General features: G+C 48.4%; 1 long non-coding RNA gene across 4 annotated transcripts in view; it reads left to right on the forward strand.

Moving 5' to 3' along the window:
* Window positions 1-446: 446 nt before the first annotated feature.
* The window catches only part of LOC134523670 (uncharacterized), a 42,755-nt gene continuing 30,024 nt past the window's right edge, over window positions 447-13,177 (forward strand). For all 4 annotated transcript variants that reach the window (XR_010073375.1, XR_010073376.1, XR_010073374.1 and 1 more), the window contains exon 1: window positions 447-571. This is a non-coding gene — a long non-coding RNA (uncharacterized LOC134523670). The remainder of the gene's footprint in view (window positions 572-13,177) is intronic.

Here is a 13,177-nt window from a genome sequence, read left to right on the forward strand (position 1 = left end):
TTTGAGGTGGACTTTCCCCTCTGTTTTCGGCAGGCTCGGGTAGGCTGCGTCAATCCACATTTCTGGGCTTGGTTGCTGTTTTTTACAGCGATGGCAACCTCCAAAGTGACCTAAGAAACAGCTGTGGATGGAGATCTAGCTCTAAGGAGCCCATTCCAGATTTCACACTATAATATATTAAGTCTTTACACAAACTCCACAGAGCCAGGACGGCTATAAATCGTAGTCAGACGATTGTGCATTTAATGTTTCTCATAAACGTATAAAGTTTGTCTCCAGAAAGCTATAATGAAGAAAAGCAGATTGAAGCCAGGAAGTGTCTCGTTAGCATGTGATGGAAATGTTAATCAGCAGTCTTTAAGGAGGATGTAATTAATTCCCCACACAGGCTGTGTGAGGTTCTTGGGGCCAATCAGGAAGCAAAGGGCAAAGGAGTTGGAGGGGGAGGTGGGGAAAGGTTCCTCTGCTGTGGGAGAGGGGCTGCTCTGGGTGCTTTTCCCCTTTTTATGGGTATTGTGGTTGGCCTGGAGCAAGAACCTACCTGAAACCTGGCCTCAGTTCATGGAAACAGGTAAGTCATGTCATTGCTTTTGGCTTCCTCATCAGAGAGTTGAAGGTATTAATATGTGTACTGTTAGTAAAGCTGTGGAACAGATACTGATAGAACAAGTAATTAATGGAGAGCTCTTAGTAGGTTCTGCTGAGTACCTGGTCCTTCCTCTTCTCTCTTCCTCAGAGTCCTTCTCCCTGCTGCTCCTACAGCCGTATTTTGTCTTACTTGTGTGTTCTGCCCTGCACTGAGTACATCTCTCTGGGTCAGGCAGTCTCTGATCTCGTTTGCAAAATGCAAACTAAACTTGTGGTGCTGTAGAAATGCCTTAAAATTGTCTGTGGCGCTGACTCCTCCTCTCGTGGTGTGTTCTCTGAGCTGCGATCCCCATGAACCCGAGCTCCCTGTGCCGCAGGCAGCACGGTGCCTCTGGCGTGCAGCGGTGGCTGAGGGCTGTGCCTGCCTCCGCGGGGATGCACGGACCTTCCTCGAGGATTGTCTTCCCCCTTGGGAGTGGGAAGAGTTGGTGTCTGGTTTCGGTGCGATCCTGGAGGAAAGGTGGGAGCGCACGCAGCTGCTCTGGAGATCTCCGTTAGGGCTTGTCTTGGTCCGAGCCGCCTCTTTCAGCGTCTGAGATAAAAGGTTGCTGTGTATTTTCTCCAAATGAGCTTCCCTTGTTTCTATTTCTAGTCCAATCAGAGCAGAGCTTCAACTCTTATGCTGAAAATACAGTCATTGTGTTTTAAACCTCCCCCCGTGTGGAACCTCTTGCATTTTTCCAGTGCAAAGAGCTTTCCATCTGAATGGAAATAAAAGTTTGAGTTTATTCCCTTGGAATTAAGCACTTCTGTTAGTTATCACTTCTGGTTTGGATCCAAATTTCATCCTTGTTATTGCACTCTTTACACTCTGCCCGAGGCCTCAGCATTATAACAGAACAAAAATTCCCAGTCCCTGGGGATCTCTGCTGACTACGACTCTTCCAACATCTGGGACTCTCCCACCCCGACAGATTTGCAAGTACAGAGAGACTTTATTTTACTGGCTAATATTGTAGAAAAGAATAAAACATGCAAACCAGTGAGACTGTAAACCAAACCCATTAAACCTGATTATTGTCAACTTGTGCCTAGTACCTGCGGCTTGTAGAAAGTTCTCGCCTGTGGTTAACTAGCAATTGTTGTTGTTTATGTGTTTATTAGCTTGTACCCAACATATGCTTAATGGCTCTTCTGCTCATGTTTTTTAGCTGTGGCTTTAATCTCTCTTTTTGTAAGACACTGTGGCCACAGCAGTCGCAAACTGTCTCTTCCCTGCAAGGTCTACTGACCTTTTGGTAAGAGGTCCCTTTTGTGACAGGGTTTGAACTTTTGTCCCCCTCTCTACAACTCTTTTTGGCTGATGAGCTGCAAAGAAGAATACAATAGTGAGGGAAATGGCTACGACAAGAAGTTCTGGCTCAGGGCTGGTCAAGCTGGGATCAAGGCCAGACCCTTTAGAGATGGCTGCTAGACCCAAGCATGGTCTGGGCAACAGGGGGAAGAATTCCAGCGGCTCCAGCGCCAGCAGAGAGGTTACTGCTCTCCCCGTGGGAGATGACAAATTTGGGGTTGTTGTTTAAACTGGATCTTCTAGTGCCTGAAATGATTTGTGTGATGACTCTAGGTGTAGGACCCCACATAGGAAGACATGACCTTCCAGGATGATTTGGGAGGATTTCAGATACTGTTTCCTCGAGGTGATTGCCTGAAACAATTAGGTTCAGCTGCCACCTATGCCTAGAGGTGCCTGAACCCCTTGGTTTGGGGCTCTGCTGTTTCCAGAGATCTCTTTCGGTAGAGCAATACCTCTTTGCTTACTCTGTCCCTACACCTAATTGTATCCAGAAACTAAGCCTTTATTTAAGTCTCTGAGGAGGAGGGCATTTTTATCGCATGCCTAACGAGACTGGGAAAAATTGGTATTCCCACAAAATGTTATCTCAGTAGTCAGAGGAAAAAGTTCATGGTGTGGCTCTCCTGGGAGAATCAGTGTCCTCGTGTGAGGAATAAGTCCCAGATTTGTTGTGCAAAGAGAGCAAAGGACCTGGTGGCTCACAAACCATACCTGGGCACTCGGGCCTAAGGGTTTGCAGGGAGTTGTCTGATTTCTGACAACTCTGGTATTAGGAATACCTTAACTTCAGCAAGTGGACTGTCTCTTAACTCTGCTTTTAAATCAGGGGCCAGTGATCCTCCCCTGGCCCAGCCAAACCTAGAAGGTCTCAAACTTCTGCAGAAAGCCTTTCATGGTAGTTGCATAGCTGCTCTCTTCTTAACTAGAAAATGAGCGTTTCTGCTCACGTTTTAAACTGAGTCAGTAAGAAATGCAAACTATTACTTCAGTGTCTGCCCGTCTCTTACGGGGCTGGAGGAGTGTTACCTTTGCTTAGCTGGTAGAATAGATATATTCCATAACTCTTGAGGGAATTAATATTCATGTTATTAACTTTAACATATTGCTCTCAGTTTCACATCTTTTTGGTTTAACAAGCAATTGCAGACTCAAAATGATGAGCTTGGTTGAAAATGCTGCACCTCTCTTTGGGGTCTGGGGACTGAGTTTTACCAATTAAAGTGGAAATATGTTTGAACTGCACAGTGGAAAATCAACATCCAAATTAGTAGCATGTAAGATTAAAAATACTACGGTAGAAGGACCTCACCGGAGAGTAGTGTAGCCCCCACATCAGGAGGCTGTCTGGGGGAGCTGGCTTTGCTCCCTTTGCATAACGTTTGTCCCTGGGGAAGCTCATGGCTCTGGCAGAGCCGGAGCATCCCTGGAGAGTGCTGCAGCCAGTGGAACTTGGAGGAGAAGCTCTTCTATGGGGTGGGCGCAGTGGGACCACAGCGGGTCTCTGCAGAGGGTCGAATGCAGGTGGACAGAAAGAGCAAACCCCCAGCATCTCTTGCCAATATCTGCAGCCCATCCTCGCTTGCAGGGTTTGTTTGATATTTTTCTTTTCCCAGTAAGAATATCTGGGAGAGCTGTCCCACAGATATGAGTCCTGTGGCTCTGCAAGGCCCAAAAGTCCAGCTCCCCACTTCGTAATGGGGTGGCTAAAGGTTTCTGCCAGAGACATTCCAAAAAACACACTTCTGGGCTTTCTTTCCAGCCTTCCAGTTTAATAGGTGTCTTCACGCCCCCTGTTCACTGCTGAAATACGATGTGTAACGTGCTGGGAATGGTCTTTAAACCAATGAAGTGGCGATTGGAAAAATGTCTCCCCCATACTTAGGTTGGAAGATACCCAGGTTCAGGTGTTCCTGTACTGCCAGCTCAACTCCTCCTCCCTCCCCGGGAATGATTGCCTCTTGGGAAGGCTGTTCTGCCCAGCAGGATAGAAAAATATACCTCTACTGCCTTCCTTCTCTGAGGTTATTTTCTAATGCGTTAACGCTTTTCAGCCCTCTCTCCCTGCATGGACTTCTCTTCATGAATGCAGTACAAAGTGAAGCTCATCAGGGAAAGCTGCAGTAACGTCGGATTATTTATTAGAATGGGCAGCAATAATCAATAATAGATGATTTGGAAGAAGTTTAAAGCTTTTTAATGAGCAACTTATCAGGAACCTGCTTCTGGAACATATTTGTTGGGATTTTTTTTTACCTTAATTCCAAGCAGTGGCTGCTTTTTTTTTTTTTTTTTTAAACGTCTGGAAAGTACTCGGAGTGATTTGAATGTGATATGAGCACCTGAAGGACACTATTTTTTTTTTTTTTATTTCAATTAAAAAAAAAAAATCAAATCTCTGAGAGAAGCACCCTGTTATCCTTTGTAGTAAAGGTGGGTTTGCTTTGCTCTGGGTTATTGTGTGGCACTGAATTTCACAGCTAAAAGCGTTTTTAAAATGTTTTTTCCATCTGTGAGTCCCGAGCTGTTACTCCCGCGGTGTCCGGGTGTCAGTGCTGCTGTGAGCTCCTCTCTCCTGCTTTTCCTGACCTTGACCGACTTTCACTTCTGAAGCTGACACACTCGGTCCCTTCCGTCTCACCACCTGTGTGTGTGCAATTGCATAAATAAAGAAATAATAAGCCTCCACACCATTAAATTCAGGGAACCGATGCACTTCAAATGCAGAAAACAGAAGCAACTGAAAGTCTTGCTAATTTTTACACTAATTTACACCAGAGGGAATAAGAAGTCTCTTAAATCAGATGCTAATTTTGTTTACTTAACTTCCTAGTCAGCACAATGACCTTCCATCCACGAGTAGGAACAAATTAGTGCAGAAGTTCTTTGTGGGAGACAGGAGAACTTGCCTCAACCTGATACTGAATAATACCCAATTAAATGTACTTCTAAACAACTCTGCCTTCCCTCCTAGAAGGAAGTTTCAGATAAAAGAACAAAATGATACGCCTTTTATTTGCCACTTTGCAAAATCTCTCCACGCAATGCAAACAATCCTAACCCTAGTGTGTCTGACACAGGATTTGCAACGCTCTCGGTTATTGCTGAGAGGATAAGCAGCTTATTACCGTTTATCGGGGGAGGATAAAAGATCCCGCGCTCCCCTTGCTAGGAGGGGAATGGATTTCCGTGTTTATCAACAATCAGGGGAAGGTGGGAAGGATGGAGATATTTGGGTAACAAAGCTATAAACGCATTAAAAAAGAGAATTTTCTGGTGGAAAAGTGGGAGTTCTTTGTATTTGGTAATGGGATAAGAGATATTGGGCACGGTCGTTGGTGAGATAAGGAGCTTACACTGAAGTGGAAATGCTTTACGGTATCGAGAGATCCAGAGGCCTCCTGATGATTAGGAGGCAGCTAAACGGCTACCTGGGGACTTGTGAAGGGGAGGGGGGGCCTCTTGATGTGGCAACAGCCCTGGAGTGTATGCGGCCATAGTGGAGCATGACTGGCCACCTGTAGCTCTTCATGCTGGGGCAGATGTTTCCCCACAGGTTGTGGATGGGGAACCAGCCATTGAGTCGCGGCTGTAGGAAGGAGAATGTGATGCCAGTTGTGCCTTTTTTCACCATGGATGTGACACGGTGCTGGACAGGGGATGGTGCCTTCGATCTCAGGGCATACAGGGCTTGGAAGATATTTGAGATAGAGACATCTCCAGCACCATCCCTTCTGCCACCTCATGCTCTGTCCAGACCACAAGGTCTCTTCTCCAAGGAAAGAGAGGTTGTGGAATCTGCTTTCCTGGAGATATTCAAAACCCACCTGGACGTGTTCCTGTCCAACCTGCTCTAGGTGAACCTGCTTTGGCAAGGTATTGGACCAGACCATCTCCAAAGGTCCCTTCCAGCCCCTTCCATTCTGTGAAAATTGAGCTGTTTGTCCTCAGCCTGGGAGATGGTGATGAGGCAGAAGAAAAAGCAGAAATCCAGACCCGCGCCGTGCATTCGAAGGGATGCCTGTCCCTTCCTCGCTCTGGAGGCAACGTTTCATTTCCCTAGCCGTGCTCTCATTGTCAGGTTGATGTAAATTTAATAACCTTGGGTTATAATGACAGAAAACCAAACAATTTCCAGGCATTTGTCTCACAGTAAATGAAAGAGACAATGCGGCGGCGGGCAGAATGTTTGATTCATTGGGCTGTAAAGGCAGCTGCCCACAACACCATGTTCAAGTGCTTGTCAGGAAGAAAACGGAGCGAAGCAGCCGGTGGGAGGAGGAGGAGGGTGCCATGGCTTTCCCTGACACTGCTCAGTGTCGAGAAGCCACAGGGGCTGGGTGGGCATCAGAGGAGGTTACAACTCAAACCTAGCTACGTGTTAAATCTGTAGCACAAGCCTTGTTTAAAATAGGCTCCTTCTACAGCTGGTGGCGTATTTTAGATATAAATGGCTTTCTGCCGCAGCTGGAGTGGCGGAGGGTTGATCTGTAGGCCAGGAACTCTGCTGTGTTGGTGGTACACCAAGTCTTGAACATCTCTGGTGCCCGCTTTCCTGCTGCAGCCACTGCTTCCACGCAGGTCGTTCGAAGGACTCATGAAACGTCAGCAGGGCACCCACGAGCAAGCCTGCCTGCTGCACTCGGGTCAGCAGGAAGACTTTGGGTTCTTCATCCCTAGATCAGACTGGGGCGCGTTGCTCATGCTGGGCCAGATGTGGGGTTGGTGGGATCTCCTCCGCTCGGCTCGGGCTCGTGCTTCTGCGCCGAGGCACAGCTGGAGCGAAACCCCGTGACGCCTCCTTCATGGATTTGGGGTGGTGAATGGCTCTTCCCTCCTGTCTTGCATGGGGCAGTGAAATAGGAACTGCTGGCACTGGCTAGAAGAAATAATTTAGAATTTATTTTTTTTCCAAAGAAACTGAGGATACTAGCTACGCAGTCTTAGGGAAGCTTAATGAGAGTAGATACCGAATTTCTCTCTTACCTCTTCTGTAAATCTCTACCAAGGAGTCACAGCTGCTGTTTGCATCTGCCAACTGAAGCATCTTCTGGGGGCCTCCTCTCTTCCCGGGAGCCATGAGAGGGCCCAGGTCAGAACAGCAGCCCCCCAAGCACAGATCTCATGGTCAGGCAGCTCCTGTCTTCCCTTCGGAATGGCTTTCTCCATAAGCACGTTTATCGTTCCAGCAGTACAATTCCTGTAGCTGTGCTTTTCTGAAGGCATGAATGAGACAGGGCTTGTGAAGAAGTCAATACACCTTTCTTTAACCCGCTAATGCCACTGAGGGAAAAGAAAAGAAACTATCCAGCACACGCACCTTTCTTCGAACATGTAGTGCTGTGCAGATGAGGCTGTGCCACCTACCCCCAAAACTTCCTGGGTTTAGTGCTTTGTATCAATCTTGCACCCTCACCGGTCTGTGCCAATGCGACTGCCTCCAGCTAAAACATCCCAGGGAACTTCAGAGAAAAGAGAGCCTTTCTTTTTACTTTCCTTTTTAATCAGCTGTTTAACCTAGTAACTCTAATATTTTTTCTTTTTTTTTTTTTTTTTTTTTTAGTTTGAGCAAGGACTTTCAAGGTAGCAATGGCTCTCTGAAAGGAAAAAAGAAAAACAGACTGGCATATTTATTTTTTGTTTTTAAAGTCAGCTTTCCCATGCTTGTTAGTTTTTGGCAGCTTCACAGTCTGTCACTTAAATTAATTTTTCAGAGGTAGCCACTAATTGTCTCTGTTTTCTGGAGACGCTGGGGTGCAGCGCTCGGAGCGGAGCGTTCTGCACCCGGGAGTAACTTGGATCTTCCAACAAAGTAGGTTTAGGCTGACTCGTGACTTAGGAAAAAGAAACTACAGGCACAAGTGTGGCACGGGGGCCTGTGTCAGCTTTTGGGCAGCCCCCTCAAGTCCCTGCAAAACAAACCTGGGCTTAAATGAACCACGGTGAGGAGAGGTGAAGTCGCCCTTAAGCTTGTGGCAGAGAAGTGAGGGCAAAATACGGGATCTTGTACTTAACGTGTTTTGCTATATGTGTCATGGTGTGTGGCTCCTTGTTGGTCCCAGATGGTGAAGTCCGACTGCCAGGGGATCTGTTGTCCTCTCCGGAAGCTGCTTCTCCCACCAGGATCTGGAGACCTTGAGTTAAGATGCAGAGGGAGATTATGTTGCAACCAGCGCTCGCTAATCCTATTGTGTTTCTATCTCCTTCCTGCAGCGTCTGGACGAAGAGCTTGGGAGCCGTCTGTCCGTGTGCTGCGCAGGTCACTAGGTTTCTTCTCTGGAGAAAGGTCCACTTAATCCTCTCTATTGCAGTAGGGCCAAGAAGCCAGCACGGCCCAGGACCGCCGCTGCCATGCGGTGTGTGGCAGCCCACAACCCAAAGGGTTCAGACTGGAGGCTTAAATCCATATTCATGGCTCGCGCTCTCCCACCGCGCTGCGGATCCGGGGCTTGGGCTGCCTCCCTCGCAGATGGGAAGGCCAGCAGGATGCTCCTCGGATCCAGATCCAGAGCTCAGGTCTTTTCAGATAAGGATTTAGGTTTGGGCTCCTCTCCAGTTGGGTAGAGGCAGCAGATTCATGCCTTGCTTATCCTCCCCTTGTCAAACCCTCCGGCTTGGAGGATAAGCTCCAAGCCTAACGAGTTATCAAAGGGACCCAGATGCCAGCTTGCCGAGTGCGCTTCCTGGCAAGGACCACCGTTGCGCTTCAGCCTCTCCAAAGGATTGGGGAGTGGAGTGGCATCGTGAAACGGCTCCGGTGGGGCTGGCAGCGGACCAGGCTGCCAGCGCGTTTATTTATCGGCGGTGGAAACTCGTGCGCTAAGTCTATTGAGGTGCATGAGTTTTCTTCATGGATATTGGGCTGTGAATTGGGTGGGCTTTATTATTTTGAGCTGTGAAATGTGTCTGTTGGCTTTAGGTAGGGGCAGAGAAAGAGGATGGAAACGCACTCCCTCTGAGCGCAGTTCCCTGTTGCTGCGTGCCAAAGTTTTATGGTAAAACTCCCTCAAGTCTCTAGGCTTGTGGTCTCTGCGCTAGGGCCTGAGGACCTGTGGTGGGACCTGTGCTGGTCTGGCAGGAGCTCAGCGAGGGTGAAACAAGATGGGGAATCCTGCTGCCCCAGCCGAGGCTGGGAGAGGGGAATCGCATCGTATTGCTTTTCACAAGAAATAAGAGCGATGTTTTGTGGTTTATTTGCCTTCCCCACCCACGAATCCTCGCAAGGGCCATGGTTCAGCCTGGCTTCTCTGCCTGCAGCCTCTTCACCACCCAGCCGGGAGCGTGACCAGCTGCAGGTCCAAACCCTGCCCACCCAGGGGACCAGGCACACGTTGTCCGCCCATAAATAAATCACTGCGACCCCCTCGGGCAGCTGCTGGCCCGACTGTGCGCCCCGTGGCCAGAGGCCGCTGGCGAGCCTCTCCCTGCCCTTCTGCCCGCGGACGCGGGGGGACTTCTCATATCCCCTTTCCAGATGAATCTTTCTCTCCAGAGCTTAACTCCAGCAAAGGAATGATTTGCTCTTACAGCCTGTTAATGAATTTCTGAAATAAGGAATTAATTACCGTCTGTCTAAATTAGAGTTGTCCTATCCTTTGAGATCCATCTTTTTGATTCTAATTAATTTTAAAAATTACTTTTAGAGTCTTCAGTAGAGATTCTAATTTATTTTACTCTAATATTATTTCTCTGATAAGCAATTTAATTTTTAGATCGGAATCCGCCTAATCTCAAATTTGTCACACAAACTCTGCTCTCTAAGATACTGTTTACAGCTTTTTGGGGATGATAGATCTCAATGCACAAATCATTCTTTCTTCTCTTTCCTTTTTAAACACCTGAATGTGCGTGTTCAAAGGAGATTAATCGCAACCCTTCGTTGTGCTACGTTTAGGAAAGATCCTTAATATTTTAGAACCAAAAACAAATATTAGTTATAAAGCTTCTCTAATTGCACTTTTTCATGGAGAAAAATGCATGTCTAATTTTCTTTTTTAAAAGAACATTTGCTTTATGGGTATTTGCTAGAGTTTGACAGTTATTTAACTGGCTGTTTTTATTAACTCGTGTTCTCAGCATCGAGTGCAATGGCAGCTGGGGAAAATTCAAATATCAATTTTATGTTCTTATCAAAGCTGCCATCCCACAGGCCACAATAAACTGCATACTTCATTCTGACTGCTGAATTTGTCCTGCTTGAATTTCGGACTTCAGATCATTATTTTTGTTTACGGTGGGGATTGCAACACCTCGGCTGAGACTTCAGCCCCCCATGTACCAAGCCCTTCCTCCCCCGGTCTTCAGGCCAAATTGAAAAGGCTGCGAGAGGCGAGTGTTCAGACGGACGGTGCTTCTCCTCCCCGGCTGGGTGGCAGCGCTGGCACAGGGCCACGGTGAGGAGAGGGATGGGTGGACTTGTGACACCTGGAGATCAGGGAAGAGCAGGTGGCGTAAGAATCATAGAATTGCTTGGGTTGGAAGGGACCTTTCACATCATCTAGTCCAACCATCAACCTAACTCTGACCAAAAACCATCACTAAACCATATCTCTACGCTCTATGTCTACCCATCTTGGGTCTCCATCACGATGGATGGTGTGTAGGCTCACAGCCCTCTCCTCGGCAGAGGGAAGGATCAACTGGGGTAAAGGGTTGAACAGGCATCGCAGCCTTTCCCTCACTATGAACATTCTATTTTTTTCCTGTCAAACTTGCTTAAAATTTGGTAGAAGGTTTAAAAATACATCAGCAAGGGACAGAGACATAACCTGAAGTCTTACAATGTCTACCGAATCTCTTGCAAGCAAAGCCCTAGGGAGTCCGGGAAGTGTTTCTGGTGACCTGAGGGGAATTTGCATTCTCGTGGTATGTCTGGTTTGTGGAGAAGACCACTGCTGCCGAGTGCCCTCCTTGGCCGCTCTCTGCAGTCCGACCGTGCCCCACCTTGGGCTACGTTATGGATCATTTTTTGGCCCCAGCATGTGTTGAAGACCGCTAGTGCAGGAAGCGGCCGTGGTTGCTTGGCTGTGCGTCTGCCCGGTGTGTAGGGTGTCCTACAAGAACCTAACTTCCTACATCTGTATGCAAGCTAGGGAAGAAACTCCTCAGTCATTTTGGACAATTTTATATTATAGTTTGTTTGTGTTCTTAAGCCCCTTCTATTTGTATTTTTTAATTCCCACCTGTGTGTGGTATGGATCTTGGATTCTAAGAATCCCAGATGCTTAGCAGATGGTTAGCTTGAAAAAATAATCAAAGAGGCAGCAAAATTCTGTGTTCATGAGCTCCTATTTATTTCAATCTGGTGTTTTGCCTCACAACAAGACTAATAAGCAATTACTCTAGCATCTCAAATGCTTATGCAGTGTAAATGCATCTGTCAACCAGATTCAACATCATCAATAAAGCTGCCAAAGCTGTTCATAATTCAATGATATATGCTTTGAGCATCTTTTTTGAATATAATTTAAAGATTGCAGTCCTCTGATTCCGACATTATTTTCTATGTGTTTAAAATACCTCCAGCTGGAAAGATCCATGTAGGCATCACATAATCACCTCTGCCTGTGTGGACCGGTAGAAACTGTGCCATTTGGCTTGCGTGCCGGTCTTGCTTTCTGGCTGGTCTCTGCCAGGGCTCCCACGAGGGCTGCTGGGGCTGCGAGAGCCTTTCCGGGATTCGCTGTATTTCTTTCCTCCTTTCTCTGCTAGTGAAATTCACCCCTGTGCAGAACTCCATCGAAGTGCTATAAGCCTTACACGCTGCGCAGGAAGGGAACTTGTTAGCAGGGAAGGTGTACTCTGCAATACCCCGGGGAAATACTTGCATTTGTGTTTTTTCTTAAATATCTTTTACAGCCAGATGTCATTAGGAAACAGGGCGTTGTGATCTGTCCCTACGTGTACGTACACAGATCTTAATTGCTCTTCTGGATTTCAACGCAATTTGACAGGGATGTCCCAAATATATCTTCATTAATGCATGTGAACAAATCATGGCACACGTCTGCAAACTCTTACCTTGCCTTGGCTTTAAAATTATTTAACACTAGTATCCAGCACAGGCATTGAGAGACCCCCACCACCTTATACCTCTCTCTTCTCCCCTCTCCCTACCACTGCAACCTCCTCCCTCCCCTCTGCACCTCGCTGTGCCCACAAGCATCGCGTAGCGTTACAGCCCGTCGGCGCTGGTGGGAAGAGTCCTGCTGCAGAAAGCTGCAATGTTTGGGCCTGGGCTGAAGAAAGAGCAGCCCTGCAAGCTCAGCCGTTCATCTGTGCGTGGGAAAGGCAATGATAAATGTCCCAGCTGCGGGAAAAGCTTTGATCAGATCTTGCAGTTTGCCCTAGAACACAAATCCGTGGGAGATGGTCCTTCGTTAGGGTCAGTGCTGGTGGGGCGATGCTTGCAAGCTAGGGCATCACGTTGTGAAAATAAGGAGTATTTCGTATGGCAAATGTCGGCTGGTCTGGTTGGTCCCCATGCATCGCTGGGCTGGTGTGGGGGGACCAAGACCTGCCTGGGGTCCCGGCTTTAGCACCCGTCTGCTGCCGCAGCAGGTGAGCTTGCAATTACCTGTTGGCCGTGCCCAGAGGCCTCGGTGATGCCGAGACCCGTGCCAAGATAAGCGTTGTCCTCCTCTGCCCTAATGCTTGTACCAATGTGAGCTAACAGGGGGAAACACGGGGGGCAGAGGGGGACCCGCTGCTGCTGGCATGTTTTCGGGGGGGCTGGCTGCGAGCACAGCCAAACCAAAAATCAAATCGTGAGCCATGGTCCTGCTTTGCCGCCTGCCTACCCGCTGTTTTCTGATAGTGTTCCTCCAGCTGGGGGTCTCGGCATCCCGAGGGTGGTAGGCTCTTGCTCCTGGATGAAATGGAGGGGGGGGGGCATCCATTTCACTTTGCCAAAAGCCCTCCCTGGGAGGGGCGGAGGATTTCGCGCGCTGCTCGTGCCATCTCCGGAGGAGCTGGAGAGCCGCCGCGGCTCCTGCTCCCAGCGGTGCTGCGTGCCCACGGCTGGGCGCCGTGCCCGGCGGCTCCCAGGGGCCAGTGCCAGCGAGGCCCGTAATTAGCGCTGAGCAGGGTTTGTCACGCTCCTGTCCGGGGGCTGCTCCCGGTGCTGAGCTTTCCAGCCCCCGGGAGCCGGCGTCTCGCCAGGTCCAGATGGACCCGGCTCCGCTTCCCAGCGAGGTCTTCCCTCCCAGGGACAGAACAAAACTTTTTGTCACCGTG

The sequence above is a fragment of the Chroicocephalus ridibundus genome, chromosome 15 (genome assembly GCF_963924245.1).
Source record: "Chroicocephalus ridibundus chromosome 15, bChrRid1.1, whole genome shotgun sequence".
In the NCBI taxonomy this organism is placed as follows: Eukaryota; Metazoa; Chordata; class Aves; order Charadriiformes; family Laridae; genus Chroicocephalus; species Chroicocephalus ridibundus.